Raw genomic sequence first — 18,718 nt, 5'->3', positions numbered from 1 at the left:
AAAGTTCTTTATTAGTTTTATTGTTTCCTTCACTGTGCAGAAGCTTTTTATTTTGATGTAGTTTATGTTTTCTTTTGTTTCCCTTACATCCAGAGACATATCTAGGAAAATGTTGCTATAGTTAATGTCAGAGAAACTATTGCCTGTGCTCTCTTCTAGGATTTTTATGCTTTCAGGTTTCAGTTAGGTTTTTAATACGTTTTGAATTTTTGTGTATGGTCTAAGAAAGTAACGCAGTTTCATTCTTTTGTATATAGTTGTCTAGTTTTTCCAGCACCATTTTTTGAAGAGACTATCTTTCTTCTTTCAAATGTTCTTTCCTCCTTTGTCATAGATTAATTGACCATATAATTGTGGGTTTATTTTATCTGTAGTGTTCCATAGATCTATGTGTCTATTTTTGGACTAGTATCATACTGTTTTGTAATATTACTTGGCCTGGAATTGTGATATTGGAGGGCTTAAGTTTTATCACTTTAATGCCTGAGGAACTTCCCTTAAGTTCTAAGTGAAAAACACAATTACTTTCATTCCACTTTTCTCATATTCATGACTCAAATATGATTACATCTGTGTGGGCATGTTTTCTTAATTTCAAAATTCTAAACTGAGTATTTGATCAATGTAAAAAATAAGTCATTAAAAATTCTCTAAAACATAATTATACTTAATAAAAAATAATTTTGACTTTAAGAAATACATACTAAATCCATTACCAAATTTTTTCCAAAAATAATCTTGTTTATTTTTATTATAATTTAAAGCTAAAAACTGAAATACATTATTTCCTTAAAGGGCCAGATTTTGATATCTGTTATTACCATTATATGGTCGTGTGGCTTTTAAATGTTCACCTGTAACTAAATAGCAAATTTTCAGTTTTTGCAGGCAATTTTTCTAAATATCCTTGGTGAGTTTATATTAATTGCATTTTATTCATTCTAATTTTTGGTTGTGAGTGTATTAAAGGAATTAATTTAATGACTTGCTTTAAACCTCTGAAGATAGTTGCTTAATTCTCTTTCTATAACATCTTGGCTTTATCTAGTTGTCATTTAGGTTATCAACAAGGAAACTCATCCTTGTAAACTTGGAATAAATTCTGTTTTGCTATGGTTTTCTTCCAGTTTGGTGATGGAATCAATTTGTTAATATTTAGTTAAATGTTTGTATCTATATTTTTTTAAATCAGGTTTTAGTATTTGGCCATACTAGCTTCACAAATCTTCAATTTATTGCTATTGAGTTGCAAGTAATATTCTCTTAAAAATACTAATTGCACTTACCCCTCATAGCATTGTTGTAAGAATTAAGTGAGTTAAAATATGTAAAGTTCTTACATTAGTGCCTGGTCTATAGTGTTAAGTGCCAGTAAATTTAGCTGTTGTTATTTACATGCACACATTCAAATGCAAAATATGAAAGCAAGTTACCTTAGTGGTGCAGTTGGATTAATCATTCCTGATTACTTTTGAGTGGTTTCATTGGAGTAGATAAATGAGAACTCATTATAATCATTGCTTAAGTGTCTCATCATATTTTGGTTACTAGGAAGAAAAATTAACACTACATATAACATTTCCAATTACATTCATTTGGTAATAAAAATAGATTATAATAAACAATTGATCTTGAAAATAAAGATTATAAATAAATCTTTTTTCTACTCCAGTGACATCATCCTTATTACCTTTAATTTGTTATTCAACTTAATTTTATATTAGAAAAAACAATAATTCCAATAATAATAGAAATGCCTGGCAAAATTATGTTATCTCACTCTCTCTGCTATAAAAAAAGACCCTGAAATCTTATTACATACACATGATCCTTTGCTATTAAGTACAGAAACACTAGAATTCAACTGCTTTCCAGTTGCACAATAAAAATGATAAATACATTTGCAATTGTGTGGACTAGTCTATTCTTTCTGACTTTTCTTGTCCCTTGTCCCTTGTCCCTATTGTGTTTTTCAAATACATTAATTACAGCAACACAGAATTTTTTTAAGAAAGCTTTTTTTTTTTAATTTTTTTTAACGTTTATTTATTTTTGAGACAGAGAGAGACAGAGCATGAAGGGGGGAGGGGCAGAGAGAGAAGGAGACACAGAATCAGAAGCAGGCTCCAGGCTCCGAGCCATCAGCCCAGAGCCCGACGCGGGGCTCGAACTCACGGACCGCAAGATCGTGACCTGAGCTGAAGTCGGAAGCTTGACCGACTGCGCCACCCAGGTGCCCCTAAGAAAGCTTTTAAGTTGCTTTTAAAATCTAGGTTATATTTTCCTAGAAGTCATATTGGTGTATCAAATCTCCTCCATTGTACCTGAAACACTTTGGTTGATTATTTAAAAACCCACACTCATAATTTGTTTTGGAGGCTCTAGGTTCTCCCAGGAGAATTTTATTTTTTAAATATATGCCTTCTTTCCCCACCAACCTGTCTTTTTTCCAAATCCCCGCTGTTACAAGTATAATATTCTGGTTGGTTAGAAAATAGAACTATTTACTTGTACTTTTGGCAAACATTTAATAGTGATCTATGTGCCAGAAGAAATAGGCACAGTCTCTGCCCTCATGGAGGTAAGCTAAACAAGTAATCACACAAATAAATGCATAGTTACCAACCACTGTAAATGGGAAAAAGATAAAGGGAGCCTAATTTAAGTCAAAGGTCAGGAAAAATATCTCTGGATCTTACATTTAAACCAAAATCTAAAGAAAGGAATAGGAGTTAACACTGAAAAGAATGACAGAGTACTCTGCACCAGAATGAGTAAAGGTCTTGGGGTGCTGGGCAGATTGCTTTGTTGTAAGAAAAAAACCAATTAAACAAGAGTATATAGAAGGAAACGAGTGGTGGAAGTGAGTCTACAGCCATAGGTGGGACCTTGTAGGTCATGTAAAGGATTTCTTATTTTATCAAAGTCATTAAATGGTTTTGAGCAAAAACAAGAATGATGATGACAGTTAGCAATGGCAACCATTTTCCAGTTGCCATGTTAAGTGCTTTGAATGAATTATCTCCTTTAGTTCTCACCCAACTCTATGTGGTAAGGCTATTTTCACCTCCATTTTACAGGTGAAACTGAAGTTTCAAAGGATTTGGTGATTTGTCCAGTAAATAACTCAGCTGGAATTCAAGCCTAAGTTGAAAATAACTTATGGGGTATATGGCTATATTAGGTACCATATGTGAGTGTATCGTAGTCAATAATCCCATGAATGATAAAGTTGTATTGTTCATGAAAGCAAAACATGCCTAAAATGATTAAGGAAACTGTGATATATCAACCTAGTGGCAGACATATAAGCAAGAAAAATCATAATTATATGAAATACATATGTATGTAGACATTGTTGGTACATGAAAACCCTATATTTAAATAGTTTTGTTTTTTAAAAAGGCTGAACATAAAATAATGTGTACAAACTATCTGTGGATACCTAATTTATATATTACATAACTGTGTTTGTATATACATGTATATATGGGTAGGGCATATTACTTAAAATGTTAATTAAATGTTCTAAGTGCTAAATATATAAATTATTTCTTAAAATCTTACACAAAAAAATTAATAAAATAATTCAAAACATGTTGACAATAATTGAGGAATTATTCAATGCTGGGTTCTTTGAGATATTTTCAATGTTTAAAAATACACTATTGGGGCGCCTGGGTGGCTCAGTTGGTTGAGCGTCCGACTTCGGCTCAGGTCATGATCTCACTGTCTGTGAGTTCGAGCCCCGCGTCGGGCTCTGTGCTGACAGCTCAGAGCCTGGAGCCCATTTCAGATTCTGTGTCTCCCTCTCTCTCTGCCCCTCCCCTGTTCATGCTCTGTCTCTCTCTCTCTCAAAAATAAATAAACATTAAAAAAAATTTTTTTAAATAAAAAATAAATAAAAATACACTATTAAGTAGGAGGTATTATGCCCATTTCCCAGAGAAGAAGACTTACATTTAAAGAGTTTAAGTAACTTGCCTAAGTTCACACAGCAAGAAAGTCAGTAGGGAGGTTAGATGCAAAACTAGGTCTTTTTGGTGCCACAGCTCCACTCATTTCCTATTCCATAATGCCATACATGCTGCCACTTAAGTTACTTGCTTTCCCAACTGCTAATTTAAGGCTGTCTGCAAATGCTCTTTTATCAATGTGTACATTCCCCTTGACTTCATACATTATGCTTACATTATGACTTTAGTCTCGCTAACAAGAATACATCTTGCATGCCTTGATATGGACATTTACAAATAATAATAAATAATTCCTCCTGAGAGCATGGAGTCTGGTTGGGATTCTCTCTCTCTCTGCCCCTCCCTGCTTGCTGCCCTCCCTCTCTCCAAATAAATAAACATTTTTTTAAATTTACTATTATTAGAGTTAGTATTTTAGTTTTCAAGATCACTATATACTGTTTCTGCCAACATCACCTACATTTTCTTAGTCTCACAATTGACCTCTTCAAAAGAGCATTGTAACAAGATATGAATACAAAAGACTTTACCTAGAGTTCAAGAAAATATGTTGGATTCAGTATATAAAATAAATGAGTGCGGTGCCTGGGTGGCTCAGTTAAGCATCTGACTCTTGATTTTGAATGAGGTCATGATTTCACGGTCATGAGATCAAGCCTTACATCGGGATGCGCACTGAGCATACAGCTTGCTTGGGATTCTCTCTCTCACTCTCTCTCTACCCCTCCCCTGATCATGCACACTCTCTCTCTCTCTCAAAATAAATAAATAAACATTCAATAAATAAATAAATAATCATTGAAACTAAAATAATTTCTGGATATAATGTGCCCTCACCTAAAAAAACATTTAAAATTTTTCTGTGACAATACCAATTTTTATCCCTCTCTATATAAAATTTTCACATAATTACCAAACTTTCATTCAACATTGTTTTATGTCTCTACACTAGTCCATGTTTCTAGACACTTTATGTGTATTACAATGACTGATAGTGTTTCACAGAGATAAAACCATAAATTATTAACTAGCCCTGACTTATAATTTAAAGTATTTTTAGGAGTTTTTTGCAATTAATCATTCGGTCACAAACCTTTCTTTAGGCATAGCTTTTTATTTCACTTTAAATTTTATCCTAGATAGACAGTGATGTATTAATAATGTTTAAAAACTTTCCTCTGTGGGGTGGGGGAAGGAGTGGAAAAAGCTATAATTTCTCTCATTTACCAATATATGTAGTGTAGTCTAACTATAGCCAACTTGAAACTCCAACAGGCAATCAAAGATTAAAATATAAATCAAGAGGGGTGCCTGGGTGGCTCAGCTGGTTAAGCATCTGACTTTGGCTCTGGTCATGATCTCACGGCTCATGAGTTAGAGGCTTCGCGTCAGGCTCTGTGCTGACAGCTCAGAGCCTGGAACCTGCTTCAGATTCTGTGTCTCCCTCTCTCTCTGCCCCTCCCCTGTTCACACTCTGTCTCTCCTTCAAAAATAAATAAACATTAAAAAAAATTTTAATAAAAATAAATAAATAAAATAGAAATCCAGAGCAATAATAACCATAAAGCAAAATTTAAGAAGTAACAACAACTTGACAAAATGAATATGAATCAAAAAATTCCCATGCCCTTTGAGCCTTTAATTTTATAACTAAAAATTTTGCTCAGGAAGATCAGGGGCTGGTGCCAGTTCAATCTATCTGATTGTTAAATTTTCTGGACTTTCATAAGCTGGTTTTTAAATATGACCATTATTTAAAATTAATGTATATAAATTTACCATTAAATAAATTACATTTAAAATAGTAAGTACTAAAAATTCATCACAACCTAATTTTTTAACTATATTTTACTACTATCTATGCTCTTTGGCTTTTTATATCTATAGTGTGCAACTGCACATTTCTTCCCAACTTTGCATTCAGTGCTGTCATGCTGGTTATATGGAACAAGGTATTAACATTTTTTTAATTTAGTATTTCAAATGTTAAGTTTAGAAGTTTTGAGACCTGTCAATAGAGATAAGAAAAGTACTGTTTTCCACTGGACCAAAAAAGTGATTACACAGTTAAGGAACTAAGAAGATGGTTGGTGATTTTGTAGCCTAATAGAATAGACTCAGAGTTGACTTTTGGGGGCACAAAATGGTAGAATGGTAATTAAATGGTAGAATGGTAATTAAAAAAGAAATGTTTCGTGTGTTAATTTTAGCCATTCTGACAGGTGTGAGGTGCTATCTCATTGTGGTTTTGATTTATATTTCCCTGAAGATGAATGATGTTGAGCATCTTTTCATGTGTCTGTTAGCCATGTGGATGTCTTCTTTGGAAAAAAAGTGTCTATTCATGTCTTCTGCCCAGTTCTTAACTGGATTATTTATTTTTTGGGTGTTGAGTTTTATAAGTTCTTAGATTCTGGATACTAACCCTTTATCAGATATGTCATTTGCAAGTATCGTGTCCCATTCATAGGCTGCCTTTAGTTTTGTTGATTGTTTCCTTTGATGTGTAGAGCTTTTATCTTGATGAAATTCCAATAGGTCATTTTTGCTTTTGTTTCCCTTGCCTCCAGAGATATGTCTAGGAAGAAGCTGCTATAGCCAATGTCATAGAGGTTGCTGTCTATGTTCGGGTGTTGTATGTAAGTGATGAATCACCAAATTCTACTCCTAAAACTAATATTATACTATATGTTAACCAACTAGAATTTAAATAACAACTTGAAATTAAAAAAAGGAGAAAATGAGAAATGATGTGTGACTATACTGATGTGTTCAAAAAGTAGAACATGGTTGTTAAATTTGAAGAAGGTTAACCTGGAAATGGAGGTGATTATAGGTCATAGATTTTTAAATTGTCCATGATGACTATAGTCAAGGCCTAGGATTCCCAAGGTGCCCCAGGGTGTCAAAGTGAACTCACAGGGACATTGTAGGATATTTTCCTTTTTTGAGGAAAATTGTGATACATGACATCTGTTGGACATGGCTTGAATTAGTCACTCAAGGTATTCCATTTCAACATTAGATCATACTATATTTCGTTTGATGATGCTATTTCTTTGCAAAGTTGTTTTTGGTGGTTGCTAGGATAAAGAACAAGTATCTTGTGAAAATCAATGAAGAACAAGAAGAGACCGCACCAGACACCATTCAAGTCAAGATGAAGAATCCAGCTAAAATGTCAATGAATTGCTAAAAGGCAAATGTGATCTAGAATGAGAGTATAGAACCTCTGGAAGCCATAAGTACAAGGGAAGTTCACAGCCACCAGTGCTCACAAGTAAGATTTGATGCAAGGCAAGAGATCTGAGCAAGCATTCCTCATGGTGCAGGCCTGGGGGAAAGACAAAGGCCTAAAGGATGAAACTCCTTGAAAAGAAAAGACAAAACTCAAGGAGAAATATATAATATGAACAGTCCTATATATATTAAAGAAATTGAAATAATAGTTTTTTTAAACTGTCTAACAAAGAAAACTCCAGGCATAGATAACATCACTGGCAAATTCTACATAGCATTAATAGGAGAAATAATATTAATATTATACAAACTCTTCCAAAATACAGAAAGGAAGGAATACTTCCCAACTGACATTATGAGGCCAGCATTACCTTGATACTAAGATCAGGAAAAAAATACATTGCAAAGAAAATATAGCTTCAGGCCAGCAGCACTCATGAACCTAGTTTTTTTTAATCTTAAAAAAATACTAGTAAACTGCATTAAAAGCATATTAAAAGGTAATACATCATAACCAAGTAGAACTTATCCCAGGGATATAAGACTGGCTTAACATTTAGAAATGTAATTCATCATAACAACAGTCTAAAGAAACACCATATGATCACCTCAAAGAAAGAATCTGATAAAATTCAATATCCATTCAACAAATTTTCAACTTTCTCAATCTGATAAAAAAAATCTACAAAAATTTCTACAGTTAATATCACATTTAATGGTAAATGACTGACTGCTTCCCCCACTAAGATTAGGAACAAGGCAAAGATGTGTGTTCCCACCACTCCTAGTCAACACCATACTAGAGGTTCTAGCCAGTGCCATAAGACAAGAAAAAGAAATGGGGTACCTGGGTGGCTCAGTCGGTTAAATGTCCGGCTCATGGTTTTGGCTTAGGTTATGATCTCACAATTCATAAGATCGAGCCCCAAATTGCTTTGGATTCTCTCCCTCTCTCTCTCTGTCCCTCGCCTGCTCATTCTGTGTTTCTCTCAAAAAAAAAAAAAAAGACAAGAAAAAGAAATAAAACTGTTTATTCACAGACAGACAAAATAATTTTCTATGTAAAAAATCCTGAAGTAGCTACAAAAATATTTCTAGAACCAATAAGTGAATTTAGTAAGGTCAGAAAACACAAGATTAATTTACAAAATCAACCATATTTCCATATACTAGCAATGATCAATTGGAAAGTAAAATATCAACCAAAAACTACCATTTACAATGCCACCAAAAACCATAAAATATCTAGGCATAAATAGGTGCAAAGGTATGAATTGCTAAATAGGTACAAGCTATGTATATGGAAAAACAGAAAATACTGATGACATAAGTAAAAAAGACCTAAGTCAATGGAAATATACACTGTGATTATGGAATTGAAGACTCAATATTGGCAGTACGTCAATTCTTAGTCTTGTTCAGGATCTATAGATTCAAAGCAATTCTAATCAAAATCCCAGTAGAGGTTTTGGTAAAGATCAACAAGTTGGTTTTAAAATATATATGGAAAAACAAAGAAATTACAAGGCCAAGACAATGTAAAAAAATTTTTTTAACATTTATTTATTATTGAGAGACAGAGCATGAGCATGGGAGGGGCAGAGAGAGGGGGAGACACAGAATCTGAAGCAGGCTCCAGGCTCTGAGCTGTCAGCACAGAGCCCAACGCAGGGCTCAAACTCAGAAACCGTGACATCATGACCTGAGCCGAAGTTAGATGCTTAACTGACTGAGCCACCCAGGCAACCCCAAGATGATTTTAATAAAGAAGAATAAAATTAGAGAACTCATCTTAGCAAGGCCACTTCAAGTCTTGCTATAGACCTACAGTAATCAAGACAGTGGGACACAAGGAGAAGGTATAGTGTTTACTCCCGAGCAGCTCTAGGTGTTAGTTTCTGCAACTGTCTTCTGCCACTGATGACTGTTCTTCTCTCTTCCTTTGGGGTAGTAAGAGGGAGAGGATGCAGTCTGAGTGGTTTCTGAAGAAGAAAGAACAGGGTGGTACCAGAGGAAGTATATTTAGATTAATGGAATAAAATTGAGAGTCAGTAATAGATTCACATGTATATGAACAATTGATTTTTTACAAGATTTTAAAGGTAATTCAGAATACAGATAGTTTTCAACAAATGGTACTGGAACATTTGGATATCCATACCAAAAAAAAAAAAGAAGAAGAAGAAGCTTGATTCATACTTCATGCCCATTACAAAAAACTGACTCAAAATGAATTATAAGACAAATGTAAAATCTCAAACTATTACATTTCTAGAAAAAATAAGTTGAAAATTGAACTTAATTAAAATTAAGACCTTGAACTCTTTGAAAGACATTTTTAAGAATGAAAAAGTAAATCTTAAACTGGGAGAAAGTATTTGCAAATCACATATTTGACACAGGTCTTGTATTCAGAATATATAAAAAAAAAAACACTCAAAACTCAATAATAAGACACATACAACCCAACGTAAAATAAACAAAAGATTAGAATAGGCACAATACCGAAAAAGATATACAGATGACCTATAAAAATATGGAAAAATATGGGGCGCCTGGGTAGCACCAGTCGGTTAAGCATCCGACTTCAGCCAGGTCACAATCTCGCGGTCCGTGAGTTCGAGCCCCGCGTCAGGCTCTGGGCTGATGGCTCAGAGCCTGGAGCCTGTTTCCGATTCTGTGTCTCCCTCTCTCTCTGCCCCTCCCCCGTTCATGCTCTGTCTCTCTCTGTCCCAAAAATAAATAAACGTTGAAAAAATAAAATAAAAAAAAAATGTCTTCCACTTCCCAAACAGTGATCTTTAAAAAAAAAAAAAAAAAAAAAGGAAAAATATATTGGACATCACTATCCATTAAAGAAATGCAAATTAAACCACAATGGCATACTACCACATACTTATTAGAATTGCTAATATAAACAATAAATGGCTATAAATAAGTAATACATGGCTAAAATAAAAAATAATATCAATTGTTGACAAGGATGCTGAGCAACTGGGGCTCTCATACATTGCTGGTAGGAACATAAAATGTTACAGCCACTTTGGAAAATGGTTTCTTATAAGGTTAAAGATACAATTACCATATAACCTAGGAAATACCACAACGAAATATTTACTCAAGTGAAATGAAATCTATATTCACACAAAAACCTTTTTGTGAATATTTACAGAAGCTTTATTTGTAATCACCTAAAACTGAAAATAACCCAAATCTCACTCAACTAGGAATACATAAATATGCTATATTACATTCATACAATGAAATATGACTCATCAATAAAAAAAAAACACTTTACTGATACACACAACATCATGAGTAAATCTTAAATGTCTTTTCTAAGTGAAAGAAGGCAGACTCAAAAGACTATATGAACAACTCCATTTATGGGACATTCTACAAAGGCAAAACTAGAAGGACAAAAAATAGACAAGTGGTTGCCACAAGCTGGTGATGGAGCGCAGGGAATTCACTAGAGTAAACGAACTTTTGTGTATCTTGATTGAAGTGGTCATATGACTACACACATTTGTTTAAATTCATAGGACAGGCCACTAAAAATTGTAAAATTATACTTTAATTTTTTAATAAAAAAAGTAATGATTGTCTATAGAGTGAGGTGGGAAATAAAATGGAAAAAGCAGGAATAGAAGCAGCTAAACTTCCCTGAATATAACTTGTTTTGTGTATTTACTTTGGAACCATGTAAATTTTTACATAAATATAAAAAAAATTTTTAGGGGCACCTGAGTGGCTCAGTCAGTTAAGCCTCTGACTTCGGCTCAGGTCATGATCTCATGGTTCGTGAGTTCGAGCTCCATGTCAGGCTCTGTGCTGACAGCTCGGAGCTTGGAGCCTGCTTTGGAGTCTGTGTCTCCCTCTCTCTCTCTGTCCCTCCCATGCTCATGCTCTGTCTCTCTCTCTCTCAGAAATAAACATTAAAATATTTTTTAATAAAAAAAATTATTTTATTATTTTTTAAATATAATTTATTGTCAAATTGGCTTCCATACAAACCCAGTGCTCATCCCAACTAGTGCCCTCCTCAATGCCCATCACCTACTTTCCTCTCTCCCCCACCCCCCATGAACCCTCAGTTTGTTCTCTGTATTAAGAGTCTCTTATGGTTTGCCTTCCTCCATGGGGGAAGGAAAGGGGAAATAAAAAAATTTTAAGTTGCATAAAGCACTATCTAAAAATCTGTCAAGAGAAACTATTTTTTTTTATTTTTTTTTTCAACGTTTATTTATTTTTGGGACAGAGAGAGACAGAGCATGAACGGGGGAGGGGCAGAGAGAGAGGGAGACACAGAATCGGAAACAGGCTCCAGGCTCCGAGCCATCAGCCCAGAGCCTGACGCGGGGCTCGAACTCCCTGACCGCGAGATCGTGACCTGGCTGAAGTCGGACGCTTAACCGACTGCGCCACCCAGGCGCCCCTCAAGAGAAACTATTTGAAATTACTTTAAAGCATAGTAATTTAACTCTACACATTTAGTGAGATATTCCCCAAAGGCAAATATAACTCATATTGTTGATAATAGTGTTGGTACTTTTATTCTGAGACTATAAGAATAATGAGGTTAAGTTAAAACCCTATAGTCATGAATTAATTTGGGAACTGTATATGTTCACTTTTGGGTTTTTTGCTTCCATGATGCTTGATGCTTCAGAGATAGAGATAGAGAGAGAGAGAGAGAGAGCGAGAGAGAGAGAGAGAGAGAGAGAGATAGGTAGAGATGGAGATATTAAAACTTGTCTTACCAGGTGTCATGTAGGATTGTGTCCTTAGACACAAGATGAACTTAGATGAACTAGGCCCTAAATTACAGAAGAGCTTTTAAAACTCTAATTCCTGGAAAGTTTATTAATAACTTCTCTTTGAGTATTCCACATCCAAGAAAGTTTCAGTGTTAGTTTATGTTTCTTCTTTTAATCCAAGTTATAGTTAAAGTAATCCTTTTAGGGAGCTTCATAACAATCTTACAATGACAGTGCTTATTATTATCCTTATTTTGCAGATGAAGAAACTGAGGCACAGAGCTCTTGAAACTTGCTCAATGAATTAGAACTATCTAGTGAATTAGCAAATCAGAACTATCTCAGATTTGGAAGATAGGATTCCGCATTTTTAGACTAGAATTTACTTATCCTGGGGTGTTGAATATTTCCTATTTACATGAAAGAAGAAACAATGAAATGCCATAGGATTTTTGTTAATGCTGTTGCATTCTGTTTAGTTTATCAATCAGAAACAGATAAACTTTTATGATGAGGACCTTTAATCAGAATTTATAATTTTAAGATCAGAAATAACTAAGCATTAAAAGTAAAAAAGGAGAGAGAGAGAGAGAGAGAGAGAGAGATACTGCAGAGCTCAGAAACAGGGGTTATCACTCCAATAAAGGGCTATAAAATATTACCCCAGCTTCAAATATTTGGTTTCAGGAGGATTTAGTTCTCAGTGAGGACACCCTTTTCCCACCAGTTCCTTTCTGGTTCCTTTCTGGTTCTTTCCTTAATACGTAACCTTCTTCATATATCACAAGGGATATAATATTTAAGTTACTATGCTTAGGAAGTTTATGAAATATTTTATGTTTTTCAAAAAAACAAAATTTGTTAATAAAAGAATTCCTGAATTGAATAAATGAAAGAATGGTTCAGGGTCTTATTAGTCTCATGATAGAAATTTTCACGCCAAGCTAAGATGGCAAAGTAGTAGAAGAACCCTAGGCTTGCCTTGTCCCTCAAACACAGCTAAGTATCAAATCATTCTCAATACCTATGAAATCCAGCTGAAGACTGACAGAACAAACTGCACAACTAGAGAGAGAGAAGAGGCAACATTGTGGAAGGTAGGAAGTGCAGAGATATAGTTTGAGGGAGAAACAGATAACGGGTGCTGTGGAGGCGAAGGAGTGCTGGTCACAGATGGGAGAGAGAGAGAGGAGAGAGAGAGAAGCCCACAGAGGCACAAGGAAACCACTTCCCCAAAGCCACTGACTAGGAAAATGAAAGGGGTTGATTTTCACGAATTTTTACAACCAGCTTAAACTCCAAAGACTGGAGTTTTAGAAGTCCGTGCTGTAGCAGGTGTGGAGGCTGGCACAGCAGTGCTCCTGTGGAGAAGGAAGGCAAATAGCCCAAGGGGCAGATGACGTGATCTGAGGATTCCCTGGGATGCACTAGGAGAGAGGGCTCCCTCTTCTTGGAGAGCATCTGGGAGAGGTGGCATTGCCTCTCTGAGGACAAAAGAGCTGGCAGGTTCCATTTCCTTCCCCGCCCCTCAGCACAGGTGCAGAGACACCTGCTGAGGATGGCTAACCTGGACACTGATCTTTGACTGCGCTTTACTCCAAATCCACCCCCTTGAGCTTTGGTGCGACTGCCTTTCTGGAACAAGCCTGTTGTTCTGGAACAACAAACCTACTGCAGGGAGAGCCTCCCTCAAAGGATCAGCACAGGCCCCCACAAAACCAGGTTCCTAAAGTATGGAGTTTTAAAATTCAGCTCGCTTGCCTGAGATAGAGCCCAAAGTGCACTGCACTGCTACATGAGCAGACAGCCCGGATGCAGGGTGAAGGCAGGGATCTGAGGGAAACCTGGAACACAGGAGGGAAGACTGTTCACTCTTTTGGGAGGGTTTTCGGACAGGGGCAGGTATGACCTCCCCTCTCCGGGGATGAGGGAAGGGGCCGGCATCATTTCTCTCCCCCATCCCTCAACATAAACTAACTTCAGCAAGCAGCACTGGTGGCTTAAACCACTTACGTGAGGCCCCGCCCCCCCGCACTCTGCTGTTGCTTCTTTGCTAGGACAAGTGTGCCTGAGAACCAGAGAAGTGGGGCCCTCCCCTAGAGGACGAGCACAAACCCCCTCTCCACCTCCCAACCTGCACACATCACATCTACTGACAATAGAGTTCTGCAAAGCTTTAGCTCTAGTGGAGATAGTATCACGTCTCTTTTAACAAACAGACCAGAGAACACCTAGTTAAAATTTGCCACACTCTGGCCAAGGTCCAAACATTCCCCAGTGCAGAAAAGGAGAAACTCTGCAGATGACTAACCTGAGGGAAAGAACAGTCAAAACACAGCAGCAGAGTGCACACAGCACACACCAGGGACATTTCCTGAAGCACCAGGCCCTGGACAGTACATTATCTCTTCTTAATATAGCCATTACTCTCAGTAGCAGGAAACATTACAGGTTTTCCTAACACACAGAAGAAGACAGAGACCCAGACAAAATGCAAAGACAGAGGAATTCATCCCAAAAGAAAGAACAAAAAAGGTCACAGCCAGGGAGCTAATCAAGACAGATATAAGTAATATGCCTGATCCAGAATTTATTATTTTAATTTTATTTTAATGTTTATTCATTTTTGAGAGAGAGAGAGACACAGCATGAGCAGGGTAGGGGCAGTGAGAGAGAGAGGGAGACACATAGAATCCAAAGCAGGCTCCAGGCTCCGAGCTATCAGCACAGAGCCCGATGCATGGCTCAAACTCACAGACCATAAGATAATGACCTGAGCCGAAGTCAGTTGCTTAACTGACTGAGCCACTCAGCTGCCCCAACTGATCCAGAATTTAAAGCAACAATCGTAAGGTAGCTGAGCTTGAGAAAGGCATAGAAGATACCAGGAAGTCCCTTACCACAAAGATAAAAGACCTAAAACCTCATTATGCCAAAATGAAAAATGCAGTAACTGAGATTTGAAACTGACTGAATGTAATTACCAAAAGGATGGAAGAAACATAGGAACCAATAAGTGAAACAAAGATAAAATTATGGAAAATAATGAAGCTAAAAAGAAGAGGGAAAGAAAAATATTAGATCACAAATATGGAGTTGCTAAGGAACTCAGCAACTCCATAAAGCATAATAATATTTATATCATAGAAGTCCCAGAAGAAGAGAGAAAAAAGTGGACAGGTTTATTTGAGAAAATTATAGCTGAAAATTTCCTTAATCTGGGGAAGGAAACAGACATCCAAATCCAGGAGGCACAGAGGACCCCATCAAAATCAACAAAAACAGGCCAACAGATGCAGAAAAAGCATTAGAGAAAGTACAGCACCCATTCTTGATAAAAGCTCTCAAGAAAATAAGGATAGGGGAACATACCTCAATATCATAAAAGACATATACTAAAGACCCACAATTAATATCATCCTCAGTGGGGGAAGAACTGAGAGCTTTTCCTCTACATTCAGGAACAAAACAGGATGTCCATTCTCACCACCACTGTTATTTAACTTAGTATTGGAAGAACTAGCCTCAGCAATCAGACAACAAAATGAAATAAAAGGCATACAAATTAGCAAGGAAGAGTCAAACTTTCACTATTTCCAGATGACATGATACTCTATATAGAAAACCTGAAGGACTCCACCAAAAAATTGCTGGAACTGATACACAAATTCAGTAAAGTCGCAGGATACAAAATAAATATACAGAAATCTGTTGCATTTCTATACACCAATAATGAAGCAGTAGAAAGAGAGATAAAAAACATCAATCCCATTTACAACTGCACCCAAAACCATAGGATACCTAGGAATAAACCTAACCTAAGAAGTGAAAGTTCTGTACCTTGTAAACTATAGAACACTTCGGAAAGAAACTGAAGAAGACACAAAGAAATGGAAAAACATTCCATGCTTATGGATTGGAAGAACAAATAGTGTTAAAATGTCTATACTACTCAAAGCAATCTACACATTTAATGCAATCTGTATCAAAAAACTACCAGTGTTTTTCACAGAGCTAGAACAAACAATCCTAAAATTTGTATGGAACCACAAAAGACCCCAGACAGCCAAAGCAATCTGGAAAAAGAAAAGCAAAGGTGGAAACATCATGATTCCAGACTTTAAGCCATGTTACAAAGCTGTATTCATCAAGACTATGTTACTGGGGCAAAAATCGACACATAGATCAATGGACAGAATAGAAAACCCAGAAATGGACCCACAACTACATGGTCAACTAATCTTTGACAAAGCAGGAAAGAATATCCAATGGAAAAAATACAGTCTCTTCAAAAACTGATGCTAGGAAACTAAACAGCTACATGCTGAAACTGGACCACTTTCTTACACCATACACACAAATAAATTCAAAATGGGTGAAAGACCTATATACGAGAGAGGAAACCATCAAAATCCTAGCGGAGAATACAGTCAGCAATCTCTTTGACCTCAGCCATAGCAACTTCTTATTAGACATGTCACTGGAGGCAAGGGAATTAAAAGCAAAAATGAACTATTGGGACTACATCAAAATAAAAAGCTTCTGCACTGCAAGGGAAACCATCAACAAAACAAAAAGGCAACCTACTGAATGGGAGAAAATATTTGGAAATGACATATCATATAAAAGGTTACTATCCAAAATATATAAAGAACTTTTACAACTCAACACCCAAAAAACAAATAATCCAATTAAAAATGGGTAGAAGACATGAACAGACATTCTCCAAAGAAGACATTCAGATGGCCAACAGACACATGAAAAGGTACTGAACATCACTCAACCTCAGTGAAATACAAATCAAAACTACAATGAGATATCACCTCATATCTGTCAGAATGGCTAAAATCAAAAACACAAGAAACAAGAGGTGTTGGCGAGGATGCAGAGAAAGAGGAAGCCTCTTGTACTGTTGGTGGGAATGTAAACTGGTCCAGCCACTGTGGAAAACAGTGTGGAGGTTCCAAAAAAAAAAACAAACAAACAAAAAAAAAAAACACAACTACCTACAATCCAGCAATTGCACTACTAGGTATTTACCCAAGGGATACAAAAATACAGATTCAAAGGGGTACATGCACCCCGATGTTTATAGCGGCATTAACGACAACAGCCAAACTATGCAAAGAGCCCAAGTATCCATTGACTGATGAATGGATAAAGAAGACGTGGTATGTGTGCATATATATATATAATGTGTGCATATATATATATATATATATATAATATTAGCTATCAAAAAGAATGAAATCTTGCCATTTGTAACAAAGTGGATGGAGCTAGAGCTAGAGTGTATTATGCTAAGCCAAACAAGTCAGTCAGAGAAAGACAAATAGCACATGATTTCACTCATGTGGAATTTAAGAAATGAAACAGGTGAATATGGGGGGGGGCGGTCAGAGAAAGAGAAAGGCAACCATAAAACAGACTCTTAACTATAGAGAACAAACTAAGGGTTGCTGGACAGGAGAGTGGGTGGGGGGGTTGGATTAAATGGGTGACAGATATAAAGGAGGGCACTAGTTGTGATGAGCACTGAGTGTTACATGTAAGTGATGAACCACTAAATTCTACTCCTGAAACTAATATTACCTTATATGTTTACTAAGTGAAATTTAAATAAAAACTTGAAATTACATAAAAAAGAAAGTAAACAAAAAGCAAACAAACAGAAAATGCCGAGATAAAAATTTCTTTAGTTGAACTAAACATTTTAATTAAACCATGTGCCTTATAGAAAAAAAGCCCGGTTACGGGCTTATATTCATGGAGAACCCCACCTAGTTATATTTTATCTTCATCTACATGACTCTAAGTAAAATTACAATTAGTTCAAATATTAGTACCAGTTGTATGATCATAATTTCAGTTATTTGAACAACACAGTCTCCCAAGTTCTAACTGCCTGACTTCATACTCTTTCACCTCCTCCCTCTTTCCCTGTCCCCTATATATATCCTTCTGCAAAAGCCATTCTCTGCCCCTTCTTTTTTTATTATTACTTATTTTGGGGAAAGCGCAAGTGGGAGAGGGGCAGAGAAAGGGGGACAGAGGATCTGAAGCGGGCTCTGCGTTGACAGGCTGACAGCAGTGAGCCTAACGTGGGGCTTGAACTCACAAACCGCAAGATCATAACCCGAGCCAAAGGCGAACACTCAACTTCGCCACCCAGGTGCCCCTACCCCTTCTTTCAAGAGGCCTAAACCACCAGGCTGGACTGCAGTGGCAGCCATACCTATGATGACAGCAGCATCAGCAGTAAGACTTTAGTCATCAGGAATTTAATCTCAGCCTTGTGTACTCCACTTCCACTATAAACCATTGGGAGCTATGGACACATATCCATGTGTTGTTTTGTTTTGTTTTCCTAGGGCAAGCCAATAACCACAGCATAGCAGCGCTTTTAATACTAAAACAACAGAACCTACAAGCTAACTTGTAAATTGAACTACCTTGAACTAACTTGTTTGCTTGTTTACACTATGATAATACAAATAGAATTTTCCTGGTAGTTGCTTCACAAAGAAAGAAAAAAACACCAAGGTAGAGTTATATTGTTACCATAAATAAATTTTTAGTACAGCTTTGTAAAACCTTATTATAGCTAATAGTCAGAACTAGGATAAAAATACCCAGCTATGAAGAGCTCTGCATTATAAAGAAGGCATTCTCTACAAATGTGCTTCACTAATACATCATTCAGATTTTATTTGTTCCTGTTGATTCACTCAGATGGACACA

General features: G+C 36.2%; 1 pseudogene; it reads left to right on the top strand.

Moving 5' to 3' along the window:
• Positions 1-9,014: 9,014 nt before the first annotated feature.
• LOC124516664 (uncharacterized) lies at positions 9,015-9,197 on the top strand (annotated as a pseudogene).
• Positions 9,198-18,718: the final 9,521 nt, after the last annotated feature.

The sequence above is a fragment of the Lynx rufus genome, unplaced genomic scaffold, assembly GCF_022079265.1.
Source record: "Lynx rufus isolate CCGP_SWC_20201006 ecotype Redwood Valley unplaced genomic scaffold, mLynRuf1.p SCAF_2, whole genome shotgun sequence".
NCBI classification, from domain to species: Eukaryota; Metazoa; Chordata; class Mammalia; order Carnivora; family Felidae; genus Lynx; species Lynx rufus.
Note: the sequence above shows the minus strand (reverse complement) of the source record. Positions and strands in the feature narration are given on the sequence as shown.